At 48.6% G+C, this 12,764-nt stretch overlaps 1 pseudogene; it reads left to right on the forward strand.

Annotated features, from left to right (window-relative positions):
• The first annotated feature begins 2,686 nt into the window (after positions 1-2,686).
• LOC136457770 (uncharacterized) lies at positions 2,687-6,796 on the forward strand (annotated as a pseudogene).
• The last annotated feature ends 5,968 nt before the right edge of the window (positions 6,797-12,764 follow it).

The following is a 12,764-nucleotide window of genomic DNA, read 5'->3' on the forward strand; positions in this document are numbered from 1 at the left end:
ATCCGGAACAGTATTTTCCTCTCACAAGTTTCTCCAGAATTCCTCCAAATCCATCCAAATTCCTCCAGAACCATACCATCCAAACAGTGCCAATAGTATGCTTTTGTATTAAATGAAAGTACTGCTTTTATATATAGATGAAAAGCCCAGGAAGAAGATTAGCCCCCGCGAGATTCCATTGGCAATGTAGGAAATGAGATGACCCCATTGCTTAGCCAGTTTCACAGGGGATTTTATATCCCAGTTCCAATACATCTTTATTTTGAAAACGGCGAAGAAGAGTTTTATTATCATGAAACTATCGGCCTGTTCGTTGGTTGGTTTCTGAGCCGATAAGCCCGGTTAGTACTGGTTTGTTGTGAGAGGAAAATACTGTTGACTGGCTGATAAGTCCTGACTGAAACCAACAAACGAACATGCTATATGTGTATCCCCATGAAATATTTATCACGGTGCCACATCAACATATTTAATGTCTATAAAACTCTAATAAAACCCCATTGAGACTAGTCTTATGGTTATACTACTATTGCTAATTTGTAGAAAATGAGATGACGATAGATTAACTCAATTTCACACACACAAAAAAGAAGTCATAAGGGCACTCCCAATGGTACATTTATAGTGGTTTCTATGTGTATTAATTAGGCTGTTTCATAAATATTTTGCCGATGCGTCAAGAGATTAATTGACGAGAGAGAGAGAGAAAAAAAAGAGAGAAACCGTTTCCTGGAGGAGAAACCAAGTCGACCGCGGAACGAGACGCTAAGAAACGGGGAAAATCGCGTTGGGAGACCCAGGTGAGGCCGCAGGTCAGGTCTTCCTCTCTCACTCCGGATCGGTTGCTCCGCCCGGATCCTCTCCTCACGCGCTCGCTCCGTGCCGGCGGACTTGTTTCGCTCTCACAGGCAAGGCGCGTAGCAAGCAGTCCCGGCCGCATCGCGCCATGCGGCTGGACCTCCCGCCGGCTCCCGCCTCGCATCCCCGGCGTCCGCGGCCATCTCGCCGTCCGAGTTCGGCGCCGGGGCACCGGCATTCATGGCCAAGAAGCGAACGAGAACGACGAACGCGAACGCGGCACCGCGTGGCGCGGTGGATTCCATCTGCTGCGGCATCCTCCTGAACCCACATGGCTGCTCGCGCGGAGCACACAGAGAGAATCAGCCCGTTCGGTTGGCTGGTTCGTATCGTTGCTGGTTCGTGAAGAAGTGCTACTGGTTGGTTTGTGTGAGAGAAAAATACTGTTCCGGCTGAAAATTTACGATTGTTTACGACAAGCTACAGCCAAACGAACAGACTGAATATCCATCCTGTCTCTCTTCTTGAAACTTCGCTTGCACAGCTTCAGAACTCAGACAAGTTGTCAGCCACGTCCGATACAATATATGCGTAAGATGTGAGGTACAGGTATTGTATGTACGCGCATGATCAACTACTTAATGTACTCCTTTGTTGCTTACCACAGATGATCCATCTCTTTTTGCGGTGTATTTAAGTTCTTCTCACTATAGAAACTACCCTATAAATCATGGGTTGGGAATAGCAGTTTCTAGTAGATATTAATTGGTTTCTTTTTTCTCTTGGTAACTGGTCTTAGAAATTATGCACTGAGAGTGCCCTAAGGCCGGTCTCAGTGGAAGTTTCATTAGAGTTTCATTTGCATTTAATAGCCTGCCACATATGCACTTTTGATGACATGGCAACGTTTTAATGAAAATAGAGAAGAATTGGGTTTCATGGGGATGAAACTCTCTTGGCACGGTTACCAACTATCTATGAGTCGTAGAATTAAATGTCTATGAAACTATGGAATGAAACTTTCCGTTGAGAGTGGGTGTTTCATCCAAGTTTCATTTCATTCTATATGACATGGCAGCCCTGGAAACAACGAAATGAAACTCTCCATTGAGACTGGCCTAAGTACAAAGATGATGGGCCAATCCATACATCAAACTGAGCGCCCTGATCTGCTCTAGACATTAGTGACATCAGATCGCTTATATGCATCTTCTAGAAGTTATTTTTAGAAGAGTACCTTAAAATCTTAAGGATATAAGGGAACACTGCTGTAGCAGATTTCTTATAACATGTCTTCTTTATTTAGGAGAAAGACGACGTCTGCGTTGCAGAGATTGAATAGGATATGTGGCGGAGATGCTCCTAAGTATGTATGCCTAACACATAAAAATAATCAAATATCTATTCTTTTTTACAAAGGAAATACGGATCCCAACAATGTTAGATTATTTTTTCGCTAAAATATAAATATACGTACAAGAATGGGCGTGGCTTAATTGGAAGGATCAAACCTATCGATCCAAGCGGTTCGGCTGATGGTTTTTTCGGCTGATGTTGTTTTTTTTTTAGAAAAAAACACACCATATCATGGTTGATAAGCCGGGCTAATAAGTTCAAGTGCTCTCATCTTCCTATAAATTTTCAATCTATAAATTTATGAAAAAGTAACGTTATTATTTGTATAAATTTATAGGAATATAAGTTGTGTGTTTTTTTCAAAAAGAAAATTGTGAGGAAGGTCCCTCGTCAAAGTGACCTCGGTAACAGATGCCGTCACGAGCATAAATTCGCCGCCCCTCGATAAGCAACTCCCCCCAGCGAGCGTTGCGTTGCGTTGCGTCAACCGCTGGGGAATTTAAGCCGGTCATGCGTTGCATTGCATGGGCCAGCCATTTCCGTTGCGCGCACGGGAAGCGTGACGCGACGCCGACGAGTCCTCGCCACCCGGCCACCGCTTCGTTGCCTCCCTCCCTCCCTCTCGAGCTCTCTCGGCCTGCCCCGAAAGCGGCGGCAGCCCCTCCGATCCGCGCGGGGATCTATCTCTCGCGTTGCCCGTCACGCTCTCGGTGCTCTGGCAGCAGCGAGACGTCGCTCTCACTCTCCGCAGCCGCTACCGTACGTCTCCTCCTTTTCTTGCGCGCGCCGCCGGAGAGACCCCATAAATGAGCTCGCCGACGCCATTACGCCCCACCGCCGCCGCCGGCGGCGGCGCCAGCAGTTACTACCCCGTCCACCGGCGGCGGGGGCGACCGGGCCCGGGCGCGGATTTAAGAAGGCCGCGGGTGCGCCGGTGCAAGATGAAGCTCATGTACTTCCTCATGGACAGGGACGAGCAGCGCGAGAAGCGGCTGGAGCTCGAGTTCGAGGTGAGCCACGGCAGCCTCTCTTCACATACATCGCGCGCGCACTTCATGTCCCTGTCATGCGTGGCCGTGCTGACGTGGTGTGTTGTGTACTCGTGTGTGCAGGTGTCGGAGCTGGACACGGTGCTGGAGAAGGAGCAGCAGCTGGGCAGGGTCCTGCGGTGCTCGCTCCAGGGGCGCGTCGTCTGCCATTGCTGCCTCTCCGCGCTGGTTCCTACCAATGTAAGCACCTCACGCTCTGCTCACTTGCATTGCATCGGTCGTCCAATGTGAATCCATCTCTTTGTTCCATGCCTGCGTGTAGTGGCGTCTGAATGTTCAGTCCCGACAGTGTGAGTGAGATCATCATGTATTGCAGCGCTTAGATTGAACTGATTTCTGCAGAACTATCCCAGAAAATTCTGATTTTTTACAGCTAATTATTACCTGTTGATTGTTTGGAGTTGTGACACACATGTTATTAATTAACACTCTGGTTACTGAAAAGCTGAAACTGCTCAGTCTGAAGTCTGAACCACGAAGAAGAAACATGATTGCAAGTGTACTGTCACTGCAGTCCCAGTGGAATTTCCATCATAGCATTTCACCTCACCGCCGCATCTGAAGGAAATATTGCACACGTGAAGCTGTCACCTGGCCCTCGTACTGTAGCAGTAACAATGAGCAGGGCCATTTCCATTCCAAGGGCTGGAGATCTCAGGATCCGGGTACGGGTGAACAACGCCAGGTGCAGGAACAGTGTGTCCTTTGGATTCCTGTCTGCAATCCGATGTCACCTGCCTCTGACTTGTGAACCAAGGACACATAGTTACTGTGTGAGTGATCTGGAGCTAGTCTCGCAATCTCGGCTTGTCCGCAGACAATCACTATTCACTAGTACCACTTATCTATCAGATCTGGTTCCCTTGGATGCTGTCTTCTTGTATTGTACCACCTCTATCAGCTGGTCAATCACCAAATGCTTGTAATTGTAATCCTTTTACCACATTTTCGCATGACCATATCATTGCCTTGTGTATATCAACAGTAAAATTCCTCTGGCCTTAACTTTGTGCTTCTCTGCTCATACTCATACCGAATGGCTGGAGGCTGACCACAAGGTCTGAAAGTGAAAGCTCAACATGTTGCTGACCTGATTTTTTTTTTTACTTTCTTTTATCTGCACTGCAATGGTGTAGGTTAGAGGCCTCCTTGCAGAGCTAGCAGTGGTGGAGGACGAGATATTCTACCTGGAGAAGAAGGTCGACGACCTGCGGCTGCGCCTGCACCGGGAGCAGAAGTGGACGGACCACTGCATCCTTCAGCAGCAGCAGCAGCAACAGAGCTGGCTGCAGAACCGCCAGCAGCGGCACTCCGTGTCCAGGAGGGAGCTCCAGCTCCAAGGAGCCCAGCAGCAGCTGCCCTAAGCTGCCATGTCCAGGAGGCAGCGACGAAGCTCTCGAACGCGAGAGCAAGGCTTCTGTCGGATCCGCCTCCGCCAAAGGTACGGTTGGAAGTGACCAATGTTCACGTGAAGATTCAGGGCTCATTGGATTCGTACGAAGTTCATTATGTCTGACGCAGACTCTGTCTGATGCGCCACACGATCATCATGGTGTTTCTGATCAGGAGATGAGACGGAGCACGTCGTCGTCAGGAGAAGCAGCCACTGCCACTCGTCATCAGAGAATCCGAACCCGACGCCTCCCGAGAGCAAGACGACGTGCCTGGTGAGCAGCAGCCCGAACAAGCTCTCGGAGGAGCTCGTCAGGCTGACGGTGACCATCTTCCACAAGCTCAACAAGACGACGACGACGGACGCGGCGGAGCTGGAGCTGAGCGGCACGTCGTCGTCCAAGCTCATCTCCTCGTGCATCGGCCCCAGGAGCCTCGTCCCCAAGGTCTCCGTGTCCGTGAATGGCGCCGCGGCGGCGATGAGCCCTCTCAAGAACCGCAGAGCGTCGTCGACCAAGGGCGGCGGCCACGGCGGCGCGGAGAAGGAGGCTGCGGCCGCCGGGACCGGGTGCCAGAGGAGGTTCGTCGAGTTCACGAGGGCCTCCGTCGACGTCACCCGCGTCTCGCTGTGCCTCGTGGACATCAAGAATCTCAGGTGAGCTGGGCTCCGAGTTTGTGTTTGTCAGTTTGTGTATGCTGTCAGCTCTGAAATGATAGCGTTTGTTTTGCTTCTGACAGAGGCCTGATGCAAAAGCTTTGCGCCGTCGATCCCAGCCTCCTGACCAACAAGCAGAAGCTGGCGTTTTGGATCAACATCTACAACTTCTGCGTGATGCATGTACTGTAAGCTAATCCTCTGATTTCATCGATCTTACGCGTAGCCAGATTGATGAACAATCGCATGAAAGCAATGCTAATTTTTCGTCATGATTTCAGGCGTTTCTTCAGCACGGTTTACCTCCATCTCCAGAGAAGCTTCTTGCACTGCTGAATCAGGTGCAGTGCTCTTTCAGCTTACTAACCAAAAAAAAAATGATTGCTTCAGGCTATCTTTACACAAATTGGCTTTTCCAAAAAAAAAAAAAAAAAAAACTTTACACAAATTGGAATTGCTAACGGCAACTGTCATTCAGGCTTCAGTGAACGTCGGAGGAACAGTACTGAATGTGGTGACGATCGAGCACCTCATCCTGAGGCATTCTCCTGACGGCAAGCAAGTATGCAACCAAGACTAGCTCACGAGTCACAACGTTGTTCAGCTCTGCAATCTGCATGCACTCTTGCAGAATGCATCGTTTGCCTTTTCATTAAAATTTTAATCTGAACAAGGGTTATCTTGATGATGATGATAAGGGGATCATGGACGGCGAAGGACGGATGGATCTGCTGCACTCGTACGGGCTAGGGTACCCCGAGCCCAACGTGGTCTTCGCGCTGTGCAGAGGCAGCCGCTCCTCGCCAGCAGTACGTGTGTGGTCTTGTCCCTGTCGGCGTCGATCAGCTCCTGGACCGACCTGTCGTCGTTTCTCTCCCTCCCCACTGCCACCGAGTGCCAGACTAAGTCGCCTCACGTGGCGTGCTGTCGCGTTGTTCTGCAGCTGCGCGTGTACACGGCGGAGGACGTGTCGAACGAGCTGGAGCGGGCCAAGGTGGAGTACCTGGAGTCGTCGGTGCGCGTCGCCGGCAGGAAGCAGCGCGCCGCCGTCGTGGTGCCCAAGCTGCTGCACTGGCACATGCGCGACTTCGCCGACGACGCCGCGTCGCTGCTGGAGTGGGTGCACAGCCAGCTGCCCAGGGCGTCGGGCCCGCTCCGCCGGGCCATCAGGGAGGTCCTGGGCGCCAACGTCAGCAGCGGCAGCAGGGCGGCCACGCCGGCGCCGGCGGCCAAGATGGTGGAGGTCGAGCCGTACGACGCCGACTTCTGCTACCTGCTGCCCGTCTGGTGAGCGAGCGTGAGCGACCGTCGTCCGTGTCCATATAAGCAGGTCTCGGGCGGTCGTTCGATCAGGGCAAAGGGCATGCCAGCTGCGGGTTAAGTCAAGTTTTGCTGTGACAACGGCTGTTGCTTGTAGGCTTGTAGCATTGGTGCAGTGCCAGACTGCGAGGTGGTGATAATGATGTGAAACGTGAACTACTACCACCGTTTGATCGCGTAACTTTTGTGCATCGTCTTTCCGTGCAGAAGTATCAATAAAAAGGAAAGCACCATATATATATATATACTCAGTAAATGGCTACAAAATAACTTACTGTATAGCCATTTTGAATTACGATAATTACTATGTTAATTTATGAGATTACGAGTAACTCTATACTAAATGGTTTACTATAACATTATAGTAAATATCTCCATATGTTATAGTAACCCAACTATCGTAAATATGTATTGACATCATCATAAATTAGTATATAAAATTATCGTAAATGGAGGTGGCTACGAAATTACTTATTTTGTAGCTGGCTACTGAATATATCCTGGGAGTAGTTACTCCCATAATCAATAAATCACGTTGCGTATGTGTACATACTCATTTATTAGTTTGAGTACATTGACATACTAATATTAAGATACTTCAGGTCTTTACTATGTGAAAAAATTCAAAAGAGCACATATTTTTTAATATATTATATAATACTATGATAGTAACATATAAAATAAGTATAACCATATACTCTAAGTATATATACATACTTGTCATTACATAGTACCCTAGATGGTCTAGTATGATGATATACTCCATCTACTTACACTTCGTCGGGCTATATACGCCCTAAATCTAGAGATATACATATGGGAGTAACTACTCCTTAGGAGTAGGAAATAATTTTCATATATATATATATATATATATATTTTATTTCCTATACGTCCACAAACAGTGGTACTATTTTCTACCTCAGATTTATATACTTAACAAAAAATCATATAAAAATAGCTGACGTGGCAGTTGAAAAAATGGAACTCTCCGGGAATCAACTTGTCAGTGCAGAAAGTGACCAACTAGTGAATATTTATAGTTTTACTGTACGTTGTGATCGAAGGTGGCCTAGCACTCAATGACACATGATTTATATTCGTTCGGGCAACGTGCCCTACGTCTAGTCGGGGTCGGTCGATGACTTTATTTCTGAGCCTAGGTGCTTGAAGTTTGCAGTGGGGTTACAAACGAGGAGGAAGAAGGGGTATACAAGAGGTCCGGTCGGCTCCGGTCGGAAGGGCCGAGAGTGACAGGAACTTCGCTATGAGCTCAGTGTTCAAGCGGGTGCTTGAGGTCCGAACCTGGTGGTTCTGTGGTTGTGAGCTATCGATCTAAGGGACTGGCCTACTGGAATCCGTCTCCCTTATTGAAGGAAGCGCACCCCCTTTTATAGATGAAGGAGACGGCTTTACAAGTGAGAGGGAAAGGGTGCGTATGCTATCGAGCCTTGTTGTCCACGCCTACCGAGCCTTGCTGCCCACACCAGGCGGGTACCAGATAATGGTGGGCGCCTACAACACTGTTGATGTCACTATAGAATGTCAAATGCATACGGGAGGTCGTGCTGCCTTTTGGATGGTGGACGTCGGTACGTGCAAATACTGTTTGATGCCTAGAGGCATGTGAGGAGTCTCGCCATGTTCACCCGGTACGATAAATCCTGACGCCCATACCGCTATTGATGCCCTAGAGGCACGTGGAGGGCCTTACCGTATGGGAGTTTTAGCGGCCCCTATAATAATATTGTTTGTCAGGGTGACTGCAATGTACTGTTCCGTGTAGGGTATGGTCCCTGGTATAGTGGTTTTGACTTGTGAGCCTTGCCTTGCCTTTCTCCGCACGTCTTCTGATTCCTACCGAGCGGGCGTCCCCGGTCGGATGGCTCCAATCGGCTCTGAGTGCACCGATCGGAGAAGAGCGGTGAGCAGGGTTCCTATGAGCCCCGGTCGGAGGGACACGGAGTCAGGAGTCGGAAGTAGCGCTTTGGGCCAGGCCTTCCGATCGGAGAGGGCATCTGGAGGCGGCTGGAGGCCGAAGCGAGTGCTCCGATCAAAGTGGTGGGCCCAAGGGGTCAACGAGCGGGCGCCGCTCCTTTCGGTCCAGACCTTCTGGTCGGTGACTGGGCCATCCTTCTGGCCTATTGTATTTAGACTCTTGGGCCAAGCCTTGACGCGGAAGCCAGTCCCCGAGGGACCCCGGGTTTATGAACCCGACACAACTTGTTGTTCTAGGCATGGACCTTTGAACACCGGTTGGTAGTTGAACTAGCGAGAACCCTCTAAGCAAGCGAGGTGGGAACGAAAATATGGCCAGAGGGGAACGACGAAGTGAAGTTTTCATTCTTCATTCTCTCTTTCCATGAACTCTAGGGATCTATATATACACGCTCGTAGGCTTTACACAGGACCAAAATGCCCTCACACCCACTCTAGATTTAGAGCATATCCTAGCAGACTTGGGGTAGCTTGGTCCGGTGCTCCCTGTCGGCCCTAGTCGCCACCGCCCTCAGCTAGCACCTCGTCACCCCTGACACGAGCAGGGGACCACCTAGATTGGGCCACCTTCGTCCTTCACAATTGGCGCCTTCAAACCTTGACCCGGTTTCCTCATTTCTTCTCGGCCAGTTTTCTCCTTTTCGCGACTCCAACCGTTGTGGCAACGAAACCTAATGGTCACCTGCAGATGAGAAATACTCATAAAAGATGGTGAAAAGAGACTTATTCTTACGAAGGAGCGAAGTGCGTTGTCTTGGCTCATGGCATCGCCTATCGGCCCCGATGCCTGGTGCTCTTGTTACTTCGCTCCTTCGTCCCTCAAGAGGCCCTCGGGACTCAAGATCAAGGTGCACCAACTGCTTTTAGCGAATTCGCCATTTTGATGAATATTTGAAGGATGGAGCGAAAGGACGGTGGAGGGCAAAGAGGGGGTGATGCATCCCGTGGTAGAAAATAGAGAGAAGTTTATATAATTTGTATTTCAACCTTAGGTTAATTAACCGCCTTGGTTAATCGACATTAACCGAGGCGGGCGCGTTAGGTTGCCCGCCTCCATTAAGGATTAACCGAGGTGGTTGCTGGGCCGACTGCCCAACACCTAATAACGGAACCAGCCCGCCTACCTCCGAGCCCCAAAAGCAAACGCCTTGGTTAAGTTTTAGCATAGTAGTGTAATTTGAAAGGCCATAAGAATTTTTTCGTTGCATCGTGCTATAAATTTTATGGAAATATCGGTATTTTGCACTTCTGTCAATAAATTAAATGGCCATTATACGACCCATTTAAAATGAGAAAGCTTTTATTCTGTCATTAATTCATTAACTATATACAACCATTTCCGTGTAAAAATCTCAATGCTTGCTAGTACTAGATATGTGTTGTTTTATTAAACTAAATTTACTAATAATAAAGAAATGATATATGATTTTGTAGCAGACTTATTTGACTATTACCTTTGTGATGCTAACTCTTTACATGAAGATTGAATTCCATTCTCGGGTACTAATGTTCCATTTTAACCATAGCTTCGATTAGAAGCTCATATGAATCTTTTGTTGTATCTCTGCTACAAATTCTCCAGAAATCTAACTATAATAAGTAAACCTTTTCAACTAATGATATATACTGCATAGGACAGTCTCAATGGAAGTTTTCAAAAGAGTTTCATTCTTATTTAATACCGTGACACATCAGCAAATTTGCTGAGTTGCAGGTTAATTATAAAGATTAAAGAGAGATATAGAGATAGTGTCATATAGTATCATCTAAATGATATATGCTGCATAGGTCAGTCTCAATAGAGTTTTTTAAAAGAGCTTCATTCTTATTTAATACCGTGACACATCAGCAAATTTGATGAGTCAACAAATTAATTATAAAGAGAGATATAGAGAGAGTTTCATATAGTATCATCTAGATGAAACCCGTTGTTACATTTACCAACACAAAAAGCTGATGTGACAGTTTTGGTAACAACGCCATGAAACTCACCACTGAGACTGACCTAAAATGGGAAAAAGTAGAATCATTAAATTTACAGATAAATTAAACCATTTTCATAGAAATTTGGGTATTGTCTCTAAATTAGGCCCTCTTCAAGGGGTTGAGTTTGCTTTTATAAAGAGAGAACAAAAGCAAAGCATGCTTGTAAAGTTTTGTCGTTAACAATGTTACTATGACATATTCCTGATTTTTGTAAGATTAGTATTAAACGATGATTAGTATCAAATGATGTAACCCTTCCAATTTTAAAAGTTTGGCTTTTCTCCAAAAAATGGGAAAAAATAAAATCGACATAGGCAAATGACAAAAATCATCTTGAAAATGGCAGAAAGAAAAAGTTAAGAAAGCAGAGGTGTCAGGTTCATAAACCCGGGGCCTCCAATGGATCCGCTTCCCTACAAAACCCGGCCCGACAGGCGGCGCAGTGACAACACGTGCCTGGGCTTGCCCAGATACATAATGATAGGCCAAGACAACGATCCAATTTTCGACCAGAAGGCCTGGCCAAGGTGGGACCGCAGTCCGACTCCGACCCTCTTTCTCCGACCGAGGATACGCCGAACCTCTGCTCGCTACTCTTTCCCGACCGACATGGTCGGACTGTACCCTGCCATGCCCTACGCACCTACAGGATGGTGCCATCGGGGCATGTTAAGCGAACATGGTAGAGCCTGCCAGACGCGTCAGAGCATGAACAATATTGTGGGCGTCGTCGTTTATGGTACCAGGCGAACATGGTAGAGCCTACCAGATGCGTCTAAACATAAACAATATTATGGGCATCGACGGCCATCCCATACCTGATAACGTGGGCAACAAGACTAGGCAGCGCCTGTATGAACTCTCTCTTTCTCTCTGACTTGTAAGGCCATTCCCTTCAACTATAAAAGAGGATGCGCTCTCTCCTACCAGGAGGACAGAAGCTTTGAACCCCCCGAAGCCTCGAAGACTCAAGGACAACAACACAACAGCTCTAGAGCTCGACAGCTACATAGTCTACACGCTCTCAATAGCTGATAAGCTCGGACACACAGAGCATACGCTCCGATACTTAGCACATGTTGATGCATCCGTCACTCTCTGCCACTTGGCTCAAAGTCCGACCGGGCCTCTAACACTACCCTTCTCATTCCTAACTCGTTTGTAACCCCACAGCAAACTTTGAGCACCTAGGCTCAGGAATAAAGTCACCGACCGACCTCAACTGGACATAGGGCCTATTGCCTGAACTGGTATAAATCCTATGTCATTGAGTGCTAGGCCACATCCAATCACAACACACGGCAAAACTACAAATATTTACTTGTTGGCCACATTTCGCATCGACAGTTGGCGCTGTCTATGGGGAGGACGCCGTGTGTTCATGGTTTTAGTCATCGGATGGCCCACCTTTCCACTATCTTCGGCATCGCGGGCTTGAGCGATAAAATTCATTTTGGCTCACTGGAGTTTCCCACGCTCCCACTTGCTGGGATGTGGGCTCCTCCCGTCTTCGTGCCACTCTAGACCTTCCTCTTCGAGAGTCTGGACTTTGTCACTGACCAACTCGGCGTACTCTGCCGCCACGAGAAAGTGCTTGTCCAGGCGCCCACTAGAGGAGGAGCACCCTCCACCGGCCCCAGGGCCACTCAATGACCTCAACGTCGAGACACTCACACTTCACCCCAAGCCCATGCTGGGCTCAAACTCCACGGTGAGTGATGTACATTTTGTTCTTTACTCACTATTTAACACCTTCCACCAACTCTCCGAAGGGACCCCGTTGTCCCCACCACGATCGCCGTGCGACCGGTTCCCCTACGACTTCGCATCCCCCGAGGACGCATGCGCGTGGGGACTCTGAAGGATGCTGATGTCGCCCCCTCTCACGTTGGAGTTCATGGGGATGGCGGGCTATGCTCCTGCCTCCTTTCACGACCTTGTCGATGATGAGGTTAAAAGCGATGGCTCCAGCATCGGTGATGTCATGGCACTTGGCCACCCTCTGTCCTATGAGTGTGCTATGGCGGACACCCCGGGATAGCCACCGGAGGTAGTGGAGTCTCTATAGACTCACACCCCTTGGGACCCCCATACGCAAGCCCTAGCACGTGAGCAGTAGCATGGCGAGGAGTTATGACAAAGGGGGCAGAGCCAGCCCCCGCCTACGCCGAAGTGCCCGGCACATCACACGGTTTCACATGTGTGTAACC

Source organism: Miscanthus floridulus, chromosome 6, assembly GCF_019320115.1.
Source record: "Miscanthus floridulus cultivar M001 chromosome 6, ASM1932011v1, whole genome shotgun sequence".
NCBI lineage: Eukaryota > Viridiplantae > Streptophyta > Magnoliopsida > Poales > Poaceae > Miscanthus > Miscanthus floridulus.